The sequence below is a fragment of the Acinonyx jubatus genome, chromosome C2 (assembly GCF_027475565.1).
Source record: "Acinonyx jubatus isolate Ajub_Pintada_27869175 chromosome C2, VMU_Ajub_asm_v1.0, whole genome shotgun sequence".
In the NCBI taxonomy this organism is placed as follows: domain Eukaryota; kingdom Metazoa; phylum Chordata; class Mammalia; order Carnivora; family Felidae; genus Acinonyx; species Acinonyx jubatus.
In genome coordinates this window covers 76,394,001-76,406,832 of record NC_069384.1, presented here as the reverse complement: position 1 = coordinate 76,406,832, position 12,832 = coordinate 76,394,001, and the positions used below count along the sequence as shown (strand labels likewise).

At 44.5% G+C, this 12,832-nt stretch overlaps 1 protein-coding gene across 5 annotated transcripts in view; it reads left to right on the top strand.

The window, feature by feature from the left end:
• The first annotated feature begins 695 nt into the window (after positions 1-695).
• Positions 696-12,832, top strand: part of IL1RAP (interleukin 1 receptor accessory protein) — a 137,812-nt gene continuing 125,675 nt past the window's right edge. For 2 of the 5 annotated variants that reach the window (XR_003420755.2, XM_027061189.2), the window contains exon 1: positions 696-898. The gene's annotated coding sequence lies outside the window, so the exon portion shown is untranslated. The remainder of the gene's footprint in view (positions 899-12,832) is intronic. The other 3 variants (XR_003420756.2, XM_027061190.2, XM_027061191.2) reach the window with 2 other exon arrangements.

Below are 12,832 nucleotides of genomic sequence, written 5' to 3'. Positions count from 1 at the left end.
TTTTTGAGATTTATTTCGTTCGTTCGTTCGTTCATTCATTCATTCATTCATTCACTCATTCAACTCACACGTCTTCGGGGCTTACTTTGTACCAGGTACTGTGCTAGGCACTGGGTATCCACCAGTGGAAAATACAGATGCAGTCCTGCTCTCATGACCAGTTGTTTGTTCCCACGGGTGCCACTCGTGGCGGAGCAAGAGCCCCGGAAACACCGAAATTTTGTCTGTTTCTTCCTGTCGCACTCGGTGCTTGGCACCTGGTGGGCTCGCGCACATCCTGTGGCCTGAATTGATTCACGGCCCTGCTGCAGCAGGATAGCTAAGTACACAGACCCGGGGAGAAAAGGCGGGGTGGCATCGATGTCGCCTGTGAAGACAGGGTGCTTGCAATGAATGCCTGTGTGCATCTCTGCGCACGGTGGGGGCGTATTCTGGCCGTGAGCCTGGCAGCGGGCCGAGCTGCGGGACCCACCCTCTCCTTCGCCGGCGCGCTCGAGCCAGCCCAGGCGGGGGCTAGGCGCAGACGGGGCCGGACGCAGCCTGGCGTCCGCCCGCAGTCCGGCCCCAGCGCGGCTCCTCCTCGCCGCGGGCGGAGCTGCCGTCGGTGCCGCCCCGCGGCCGCAGCTCCGCTGAGCCCCGAGCGCCTCGGGCTGGCGAGCCAGGGCTGCGGGTGGAGCCGGAGCAGCGCGGCGCCCGCCAATCGCGCCGCGCCGGGGGAGGAGCCCCAAAGGGGGAAAAAGAAAGTGCGGCGGAAAGTAAGAGGCTCATTGGGGGAAGACTGGCCGGATCGGGGTCCCCGGGCTCCTCTTTGGCCAGACGCACCGAAAAGCAGCAGTGCTGGGCGACCCTGCACCCTTCCCCACCGGTTCGGTGTGCCCCGCGCTGCTTCCCAAGAAAGGTGAGTCTCTCGCTGCCTGCAGGGCTTGGAGGAATCACCTACCCACCTCTCAGGGTGTAAGGACCCCCCTGGAAATCATCTCTTCCACCCTCTTATTTTTTCAAAAGGACAAACTGAGGCACAGAGCGAGGCAGCGGCTGGGATAGGTCACACAGCTAGTTAGTGCCGTGACCAGGACTCGAACCCATCTTTGCTTTGTGGAGCTTTAGATACCGCAGTTTGGGGACGGCTGCGCGTTGCTGCACCCCACTTCCAGCCCTTCAAGGGATCCACCCTGGCGTACCCCCGCCCGGGTTTCTCCAGGGCGCTGCTGTGAGCGGTGAGGATAGAAGAGGGCAGTGTGTCCCAGCGTGTGTCACGCCGCTCCCAGCCTGGAGCTGTGACAGCCTGGGGAAAGGCTGCTCGCAGCTTCGCTCGGTCTCCCCCTGACCTGCTTTCTCCGAAAGATGCCCCTGCCGAGGTTGTCTGGCAGGCGCCCGGGGAGGTGGTGGCGAGGGGAGGGACGCCCGGGCGCGGATGACTTGGGTTGGTACCCGCAGCTGTCTCCCAGCGCCGGGAGGAGGCCGGTGGTCCTGTAGGGGATGGGATGCCCCTCGTTTAGGAGTAGCTGGCTTCACGGAGCCATGGCCCCTGGCACTTCTGAATGCTGGCATGGAACAAGGAAGCCGAGTTACAGAGAAAAAAATCACGAACATGAAAGCAAACTTCTGCCGTTTCCTTTAAGAGCCGTCCCCAGTCTGTCTTCCCTCCACCTCCGGTTGTGAAATTGAGAGCCGCCGCGCCTCTTGAAGCGCTTTCGCTGCTTGGCTTCACAGATCCTGGGGTAGCTACGGGCTCAAGCGGACGATTTACCTGGTTTTGAGTCCAGCTCTGCCCAGTGTTAGCTGTGTGAACTTGGTTGGGCAATTCAGGCAGTCCTTCTGGTACTGTGTGTGTGTGTGTGTGTGTGTGTGTGTGTGTGTGTGTGTTTCCTCCCCCCCCTCCCCTCCCCCCAGCCGCAACATGGAGATTATAAGGATCAAAAGAAGCCCTTAGGGTCGTGGGGAGGACGAAATGGGATCATTCAGATAGTACGTTTAGCACAGTGCCTGGCATTGCACCTGGTTAGTTTGAGATTGATGGCTGCTATTGTAAATATTGTTATACAGTAACCCTGAAGACAGGGGATTTTCATAAAGGTGATTTCACACCACCTTACAGGGAATTTTTTTTTTTTTTAATCTGGGATGTTGTGGTGTTTACTTTTTTGGAGTTTGAACTGCTCCAAAAGTGTTTTCCCAGTGCTGTCTCCATGTAACTTTGATCATGGATGCTTGACTTGGAATACAAAATGAATGTTTCTCAGTGATGCCAAACCCCCTAGATGTTAGGCCAAGCCTCAGGTCTATGAAGCCCTGATCTGTGGCATCCTGTATTGGCAAAGAGCGCCTGGAATTTGACAAAAAGTAGGAAGACAAGAGGAGAAGTTGGAAGTTCCATCTGTGTTACAGACTGTTCTAAACCTTGTATTCCTGCTGTCTTCGGTCAGACAAGCAACTTTATGGTTTGTTTTTTTCTTTTCTTTTCTTTTCTTTTCTTTTCTTTTCCTTTTCTTTTTCTTTCTTTTTTTCTTTTTCTTTTTCTTTTTTTTCTTTTTCTTTTTCTTTTTCTTTTTCTTTTTCTTTTTTTTTTACTGTAGGAAAACAACAACACAATTCTCCTGTGTTTCTTTTGGACTATATAGTGGTGGTGCAAAATTCAGTCCCTGTGGACACAAACTTGCCTTATTTAAACAGAAATACTACCAATGGGTACTCTTGTCTTCCTTAATTATTGGCATTTTAAAATGAAAAAAAAACTCCTCATATATCCTCACCATGCTCATGAAAATTGATTTTATTCTGATTGACTTCATACAGTTATTTACTACTGTCTCCTGGCTATGCCGTAAGTGTCTGAATTGAGTTCTCAGCATTTGTAGTTAGCTACCTGCTTCCCAGTCCCTCTCGTTTGTGTGGGGTATTGATGAGTGCATAGGGGGAAGTGCGATACATCTTGAGGGCAAGGAAGAACTTGGTGGTGCCCCTGGAGATGCCTCCCACACCAAGCGTTTGCAGAGGGTGGGATCACTTGCTTCCGTCAGTCTGTTCCGTGTGCATGCATTGTGATGAGCTGGCCAGTATGCATCTGAACGCGTGCCTGAGAAACCGGTGACTTGTGGGCAAAAAGAAAATGTTAAAAATAAGGTCAGACAAGGGAATGGAAGGGAGATTGGAAGGTAACTTCTTTTGGTTCTGGTTCTTTGAAGAAAGAATACCCGGTTATACCTTTTCTCCTTATCCAGATTACCTGTGACAAAAATCATACACACATGCAGAGAGAACTTTAAAATTTCCAAGGCATATTCCATATATATGATCTTCCTTGCTACTTGCTATAGCCCTGAGGGAAGGACGTGGCAGGCATATTAATAGCGGAAGGAGCTTAGGTTTTGTGGCCAAATTCGAATTTCAGTTCTAATACCTGTGTAGCTAGGTAATACTGAGCAATTTATTTCACCACTTAGAGCTTTCATTTTATCCAATTCTAAAATGGAAAAGAAAATGCTTACCCCAAGGATTTGCGTGAGGGTAAAATTAAGTAGAATAATGTGAAGTAGATGTAGTGAGTAGGTGCTCATTAAACAATATCTCTTCTTAGCTGGTCTCAATTTTACTGAGAAAGAGACTGAATGAGACTCAGAGAGTTGAAAGGTTTCTAGAGTCACATGGTTCTTAAGTTTCAGCCCTGGATACACAGTTCACACCTGGTGACTTCTAGTTAAGGGCTTTTTCCGTCACACCCTGTCACATCTTCAATGAGCTCCTTAACAGTTTACTTCAGTTAAGTTGGCCTTACTTGGCTGGTGATTGCAGGGTATCCTTTCTGTCCCAAAGAGGAAATTTCCTTGCTGAGGGAACAATTCGTCAACATGCTCCGTAGAGTTTAGGGGGGTCAGCTCTCAGGAGAGGAAGTTTGAAAGCCCTGATCTCTAAGGCAACCTGCCTACTCTCCTGTGTTTGATGTAATGTACTTTCCAGTCCTAGGAGGAAGAGTACTGTGAAGACATGTCACGTTTTTTTCTTCCTGTTCTCAATGGTTTCCTCCCTCTGTCATCCTTGTGCTAATTCACAGGGTAGTAAGAAGATTGAAGAACAAATGTCACGAGTGGCCATAGCGTTCTTCACTTCTTTCACCAATTCTGTGGGTCCAGGATGGAATAGGGAACAGCATGCACAGGCGGCATTTGCAGAAAAGACCACTCACTGCTGCTGGCGGGTGCTGATCACTGGTCTGGAGCCTCAGTCCTCCCTGTGGAAACTGATGGCTGCAGGCTTATGTAGGAAAATGAACAGATCTGTTTCTGGCCCAGGCAATGGGGCCATTTATCCGTTGAGACTCCCCACAGGCCATCAGGTTTCTCTGCTCTGCAGCAAGCAGACAGGCTTGCAAATGCAGTTCTGGGAGAAATGTTTTGCTCCTTGCTTTTGGCATTTGGAAGCATATGTTTGCATTTGCCAAAAGGTGCCCAGTTAGCGTCATCTTACCTGGCACTGTTAGAAAAGCAGAATGTAGCTGGAGGAAATCAGAGGAGGAGGCAGAAGAAAAAAAATAAAATAAAGGTTATCTCCAGCATACACACAGTTTCATTTGTTGCTCAACTTTGTCAGGCTTCTGCTAGTGACACAGATGTAGGACCTGGTGAGTCATTGTCGCCTTGCCGGTGAAATATTAAAGAGAGCCACCTACTGTGCTCTTTGCCCATTTTGGAAATTGTTCTGTGGGAGAAATAAAAGCCCCAATGAACTGGCAAGTTACAGAACATTTGGCATCTGATATTTTGGAGGATTAATTTGGGTTAGCTACTCATTTGCTCAAAACTGAGCAAATTTGGTTGTTTTTTTTTTCTTTTTTAAAAAGTGAGGATGTAATGATGGGGTCGTCACACGGATGGGGTTGTCGCACTGATGGGGATACCTCCTTGTAGCCTGACTTTATATTCTGCCTAGCTCAGGCAGTTGGAGCCGTGTGGAGTGGTGCAGCCTGACAGGTGCAGGGGCAAGGTAGAGTGTTGACATGAACCTCCATCTCTTCAGTTGGGAAACAGGGACACTGATGCCTGCCCAGAAGCTGGAGTCTCTCTCTCAGCACCTCAGTCACAGGAGGCATTTAATAAACACGGATTCATTCTTCTGCCATACATTCCTTCGATGTATTCGTCTGTTAAAATGTGAAAATCAAGGGGCACCTGGGTGGCTCAGTCAGTTAAGCGTCCGACTTCAGCTCAGGTCATGATCTTGCGGTTTGTGAGTTTGAGCCCTGCGTGGGGCTCTGCACTGACACCTTGGAGTTTGGAGCCTGCTTCGGATTCTGTGTCTCCCTCTCTCACTCTGCCCCTCCCCTGCTCGTTCTTTCTCTCTATCTCTCTCAAAAATAAACATTAAAAACATTAAAAATCGGGCGCCTGGGTGGCTCAGTCAGTTAAGCATCGGACTTCAGCTCAGGACATGATCTCATGGTTTGTGGGTTCGAGCCCCGCATTGGGCTCTGTGCTGACAGTGCAGAGCCTGGAGCTCGTTTCTGATTCTGTGTTTCCTTCCCCCCCCGTGCCTCCCCCACTCATGCTCTATTTTGTCTCTCTCAAAAATAAATAAACATTAAAAAATTTAAAAAAATGTTTTAAACGTGAATATCAAAATTTAATAACTACTCTTTACTGAACTCCATCATGGATTGTACTGAGTGCCTTACAGACATCACCTCATTCAATTCTTGCAATGATCCTGGGTATTTTTGGAGGCAACTAAGGCTCAGAGAGGTTAAGTGGGTAAGAAAGACCTGAAATTGTGTGGCCTCTGGATGAGAACTGAGAGCCTGGGCTAGGACTGCTTACCCACCTGTCCCCATCCTGCCATTCTGATCCTGGTATTACCTTGGCTGTGACTGAGAAGTCTCTACCTCTGGGCCTCAAATGTGAGCGAGCTGTACAGGATGATTCCTAAGTTCCTTCTGCAATATGTTGTTATTTATTTATTTATTTTAAAGTTTCCTTTAACTCTGAAATTCCGTCCCCATATCTCTTTGTGAAAGTCTAGGCTAGAAGGGGAAAGGGAAATAAACAGAAAATACCCTATGTTTTATGCAGAGAGATCTATTTTTCCGGTCAAACAGAGGAGGGCAAAGGAAATCAACATTCATTAGTCCATGCACTTCTGTCATTTCATTTAAGCATAAAAGTAACTCTTAGGTGTATATTATTGTCTGCCTTTTACAGATGGAAGAACTGAGGCTCAGAGACACTTACAGACTTGCTCAAGGTGATCCAATTACTGAGAATTAGAACTGGTGTGTGCCTGAGTGTAAAGCCGTTTGGTCTATGATACTGCCACATTTGCTAGACCCCAACCATAAAATCGGAAGACTTGTATAGCTAGATCTAGGAATGTCCCCTCCTTGTGTCCCCACACCATACCACCTCAGCAGCCATCTCCTCTCCTCCTCTGTCCTTCCTACAATGCTGCTTGAATCCTTTCTTGCTCCTTCCTGGTCCATGGACCCCTTTAAATGCTTTACCATCTTCTTCCTATCTCTACTGTGATTTTAGTTATTTCTTTGTACTCTGAGCCAGTAATTTGTCCCTTTGTGTTCTTGTCCAACTCCCTGATTAGCACCTAAGCAGCTGAGACACGTAGCACAGTGCCTTGTATATAAAAGGAACAGAGTTAAGTGAATGATGGTTTCATACTGTGTCAAGTAAGCCCAGAATACGTTTCCTAGTTTTCTTATGCTTTATTATGTTTCTAAGTATCTCAAAGGCCATCTCTACGGACTAACAAGGTAACTTTTAATTCCTTTAAGTTTATGGTCACAGAAAATTGGAAAAATGCTAAGGAATCACAGAGTCTAAGAAGTCTGGACATTGGGGCACTGGGGTTGCTCAGTCAGTTGAGCATCTGACTCTGGATTTCAGCTCAAGTCGTGATCCCAGGGTCATGGGATTGAGCCCCACTTTGGGCTCCACACTGAGTGTGGAACCTTCTTGGGATTCTCTCTCTCTCTCTCTCTCTCTCTCTCTGTCTCTCTCCCTCTCCCTCTCCTTCCTCTGCCCTTCTTCCTCACTCATGCTTTCTTCCTCCCTCTCTAAAATTAAAGAAAGAAAGAAAGAAAGAAAGAAAGAAAGAAAGAAAGAAAGAAAGAAAGAAAGAAAGAAGGTTGGACATCACTGGCTCAATGATGGAAAAGGACATTTTTTATTCTAATGATAAAGGGTGTTTTGCTGCAAACAGAGGGAAGGGAAGGAAGTGCTCGCTTGCATATATTGACAGCAAGGCCAGTGTCAACTGTCATGAATTAATTAACCAAAAGAAAGTAGGAAGTTTCCAGGGAAGCGGGCAGCTGCAGTGAACTCTGATCTCAAGATTTCTAAAAGCAATGAAGAATATGCATCCGTCCAGCTATTATTTGATATAATTTGGATAAAGACTGGTGACTTTTTATATCTAGTTTATATCCAGGAGATGCCTGTGGTTTCTACCTGTCTGGCACATAAGTCCTCATGATTACACTGGTTTCCTCCTTTTCCAATCAATGCTAAAGACAACAGAAAAGAGAACCAGTCATTTTATAAACACTGCTATCTGAAAGTGTTCTTTTCATAGATAACACAGTTCTTTAAGCCAGCTATGGTTAGATGCTATGGTAACCTAAAATTTTGGCCGTGTAACATTTGTGAGCTCTAGAACCAGACCAGCTTCCCTGCGTTTGGTTATTTGGTCTGTCTCTGCTTTATTTTCATCATCTGTAAGAAGGGATACTAAAACCCCTTTCATCAGGCTTTTGATAGGTGTCATTCATATGCCATAACACTTGTTAAGAGCCTGGTGCATGGGGATTTTAACATCTAATATGATTAACATCTGCAATGATATTCAACTGCATGCCCAAATCGATATTGGAGTAGGAAGTATAATACTTAGTTTCAAACAATAATAGTTTTTGTTTATATGGAACTGTAAAAGCCCTCAGAATGAATGTTATTGTATATACACCCACCCACCCACACACACACACACACACACACACACATATTTTTTTTTTACAATAATTTGAGGTAATTAAAGCAACAACGTTTTTCATCCTGAGTCTGAGAGGCTAAATATTTGCTGAAGCCACATAGCTAGTGACTAGTGGCGCTGGGACTTGGACCCCAGCTTTCTAACTCCAAGTTATATGTATTTTTTCCCTTTAATGATTCAGTCCAACAGTCCAACCCACTACTGGTTAATTGCTTTTCCTTCTCAGTGTCCTTTTTCCCACTTCTAAAATGAGAAATTTGGACAAGATGCTCTCTAAGGTATGGTGTTCTATGAGTCTGTGCCTGTAGAGTAATGACTTAGAAGATACCATGAAAAGCCAAGAGAAGAACAACCCTCTTCTTGCCACAGAGGCACCCACACGCCATGGCATGTGGAGCACCCTAAATCCCAGACACCCAGCAGCCTCCTTGTCCTCAGTGAGACTCACAACCGAGTGTTGCACTGGGAGTCAGATCCCTAAAGACACCTTCCATGTCCTTCAGGATGGGATTCTGCCACATTCCCATGACCTACACACTGTTTTCCCCTCAGGATGCAGGTTTGGGAGTGGGAAGAGAAAAGAGATGGCTGGGTTATGCACATTGACATTTACTGTTTGGGAAATGAAAAGAGAGTCTTTTTTTATATAACACAAGCTCTGTATCACCATTAATCACCATAATCTTCTACAAAGAAATAAAGAGATAAAATATTTGGCTTTCATTTGAATTTTAGCATTATGAGTGCATATTTTCTGCTTTATTCTTTTGAGCTAATTTAGTGCCCATGGAAGAAGCTTGGCTCTCATTGAATAAATATAGGAGTTTTTTCAACTTACAGAAATGATGGATGCTGGAGAGTGGAAATACACACTAAATAGCACTTTTCTGGAAGCTTGGACTTTGGTTTCCAATTACAGAATGAAACAATGGCAGGGGTTGGGGAGTGAATGATTAGAATGGGTAGTGAAAAGTTGGCTGGTTTTAGAGTCGTTGAACCCTAGATATTGCTTGCTCAGCCTGTGTAGACTTGGTTTCCTCATCTGTGAAATGGAAATTAGCATACTCTGGCTATCTCCTAGATAGATACACATCAATATCTATATCTGTACCTGTCTTTATATATTTATATATATTACAGAGGTTAAAGTGAGATAAAATGTATCAAGTCCCTAGACTGGCACCCATAGGTCCCACAGTAAATACTCATCCCTCTCCCCATTCAGCGCTGCTATTTGCCCCAGACCCTCACCCATGTGATGAAATTCACATGAAACTCTGATGGAGAGGGTGGGTATGTTGAGTAGTTGCTTCTGCTGGTCTAAGGAAATTTTTCCCAATTTGACAGACAAAGGGGATGGTAAGTATAGGAAGTGAATGTGATATTTACCTTAAAATATTTGGAAAGTTTTCCTGTGGAGGAGGAATTTGGTGAAAATTGTGATACCTGGACCATCTACATCTGAATCATACAGATAGCTTGTTAAAGAAGCAGGTATCGAGGGCCTTTGCACTGAAGTCTGAGAATCACTGGATCAGAATTTTCTATACTGAGAGGCAATATATCGTAGGGATTTGGAGATTTGCATAGGTTCATATTCTGGCTCCATTTGTGTAATCCTGGGAAAATTACTTAACTTCTCCGTGTGAAATGAGATTAACATGGCACATAACTCATTGGGTTGTTGTGATGACTAAATCAGTTAGTACAAATGAAGTTCCCCAGGCAGTAGCTGGCACAAGTAAGCACACATTATTTCACTTGGCGTGTGAGCCAGTCTTAAAACTGCCTTGTAAGACCCTGTATGGTTTGCATTCTGTTTCCTCTCTGACCCAGTGTCTCAGATAACCACGTAGCTAACTCCCCCATCCCCTTGAAGCTTTTGCTCAAATATCTGCTCCAAGAAGCCTATTTGATTGCTTTGCATAAAATCACCCCTCATCCTGCTTCCCATCTCCACCCATGCCATTGCTCATCTGACTTACCCACTCTGCCCGCTTTTCCTTTTTCCATAGCAGTTGCCACTTTTCTCAGCTCCCACATGTGATTTATTTAATTAATTTAGGCTGTCTATTGTTTATTGTTTAGTTCACCCCCACTAGAATGTAACATCCTCAAGGCCAGAGACCCGGCTGTCTGCTGTATGCCATGAACAGTGCCTGGCAAATAGCAACTACTTAATCCTGAGTAAATGATGAATAAATACATGCACAGATAGGTGTTAGTATAATTGTTTGTCCTCAAGGGGTAGAAAGAAAGAAATGGAACTGAACAAGAAAACAAATCATGTCTGTAATATTGAAATAAAAAACTTGTTTTGTACACACACACACACACACATATGTTTATGCACACGTACACATACTCACATATATGTTTATGCACGTGTGCATAGGCACACACACATATATGTTTATGCACATGCAGGCATTCACACACATGCTTATGCACATGCACGCGCGCACACACATATGCGTTTATGTACACACGTGAACACACATGTTTATGCACACGCACACATATGAACACATATGTGTTTATGCACGTGCACACATATGCGTTTATGCACACGCATGCATACACACACGTACACATATATGTTTATGCACATATATACATTTATGCACATGTATGCATATGTAAACATACACAGTCAAAAATTGCTTTGGGAAGCAGAGATGTTGAGGTAATTCCTTGTTAGGAGGGAGAGAGACAGAAGAACAATATAAGTGAACAGATAACAGACAAGCAGACAGAAGAAATACAAATGATTTCAGGGCAAGAAACAAGGAACTGAGATGAAACAATGACAGCAGCACTAAAGGGATGTGGAGGAGGGACAGTTTTAAATAGGGTCGTCAGGGATGACACCTCTGAGAAGGCGACATTTGAGCTAAGGAAAATGCCTGAGAAGGAGCCAGGCTGGTCTGAAATCATGGCTGAGAGGGCAGGGGCCAGGTGAGAGGGGAAGAGAGGCTGGAAATAAGGTCGCAATATAAGCTGGGGCTACATCACACTTTCAGGCGGTGGGCGGGAGTTGGGATTTTATGCAAAATGCAGAAGGAAAGTCACCAAAAGGATTGAAGTAGGAGAGTGACCAGGTTTGACATATTTGGAGCCCCAGAGAGTGAAGGAAAATGGAAGAATTTATTTATTAGATGAGGAGTTAAACTCTTCTGATCCCCTATGAACAGAGGAGAGAGACCGTTCAGTTTCATTGATGTGTCATTCATGGACTTTCCTATTAGAATGTCTCCAAACAAACAGACAAACCCCCATTAGAATGTCTCAACACACATACACACACACACACACACACACACGTAAAATAGGCAAAATCAGATTCCTTTGCTTTTTCTCAAATGATATTCTTATTTCCACAGGCACTAAGTAATGGATGGAAATGTAGGCACTGCTGCTCAGTTCAATTCAGCTGGAAATTTTACAGTTCTTGTGTAGGTGTTTTATGTAAGCAGTCCCCCAAAACACTGCACCCAGAGCTATTTCCTTTTAAGATTTTCAATACCAGTTTCGGAAATCTGCTGTATTGAGGAGGAAGCGTATGAAAGGCAAATTTAATTCCACGTAATATCAGTTTCTTCTTTCTGGATCTACACATTTAGATGGTGCCCAACTCTTCCAGAAATAAAACTCCTTCATGAACTCTTCACCTACATATGCATATGGAGTCTCATACATGCCTTTAATAATATAAACTAAAAATAGCTTGAAAACATATGCCAGGCACCTTTTAAGTGCTTTGCGAACATTAGCTTGTTGAAACCACAGAATGATTTGATTCTCTATTACTTTTCATTGAGGAAGAGAAAACTGAGGCTCAAGATCACAGTCAGTCGTAAAGCTAGTATCTGAACTTGGGCAAGCTGAGCCACTATACCGTCCTGCATTTTGATTGGAAGTGACCCTGAATATTTTATTCATCTCTGTTTGTCCCACTTTATGGTGGGATGAGGAATAGGTCAATGAGAATATGAGGAATAGTTCAATAAATGTATTGAATCAGTGAATGAATACGTGACCTATTCTTCAAGTTGTATTGTTTCATTAGCATAGTGATAAAGAAAAGTGGGTTTTAGAATGAGACAATCTGTGCAGGGTAATGCTACTCACTACCTCTGGGATATGGTAAATTTACTTAACATCTTTAAACCTGTGTCCTCATCTGCGTTGTTGGCACAAGAATAAAATCGTTGTTAGGATTAAGTATGTACACAAAGTGCTTAGCACAGTGCCTGGAACATAATTAGTGCTCAGTCCATTTGAGCTATTTTTATTATTTTTTTTTTTGAACTAAAATAACCTCCCCAAACATGCTTACACTTACATACTCAGGCAGTTTTTCACTTGTGCTTATTTTACTAACTTCCTTCAAAACTCAGAGCCAATGATCCAATCCTATAATCAGTGATACTAATTTTGTTCTAGGACCCATTCTGGTACCTTGCCCTCAGCAGAAAACTCCTGCAGGTAGAAGGGCCAGTCCTGGGGAATGATATGGGAGCCAAGATGCTGTAGGACTGCCCTGTCTCTCTCTCTTCCAGACATCTGACATACCTGTAGACAGTACTTCTCACCCTGCACATCCTTCTGCCCAGCCGGACCTGGCTTGCTGGGATGTTATTTTACATTCCCGTGATGACTCCAGAACATTCTGGGTGGCAAAGGGAAAGCAGGAGAAGACTCAAATTTTACCCTAGATAACCCTTAATGAGGCTAATTTACAGAGCTTGCTGCAAGTTTAGGACCTCTTGCTAATCATCACACTAATATTGATGCAATGTTTCTTGTGGGCCAGAAGCTGTGCTGAATGCTTTATTTT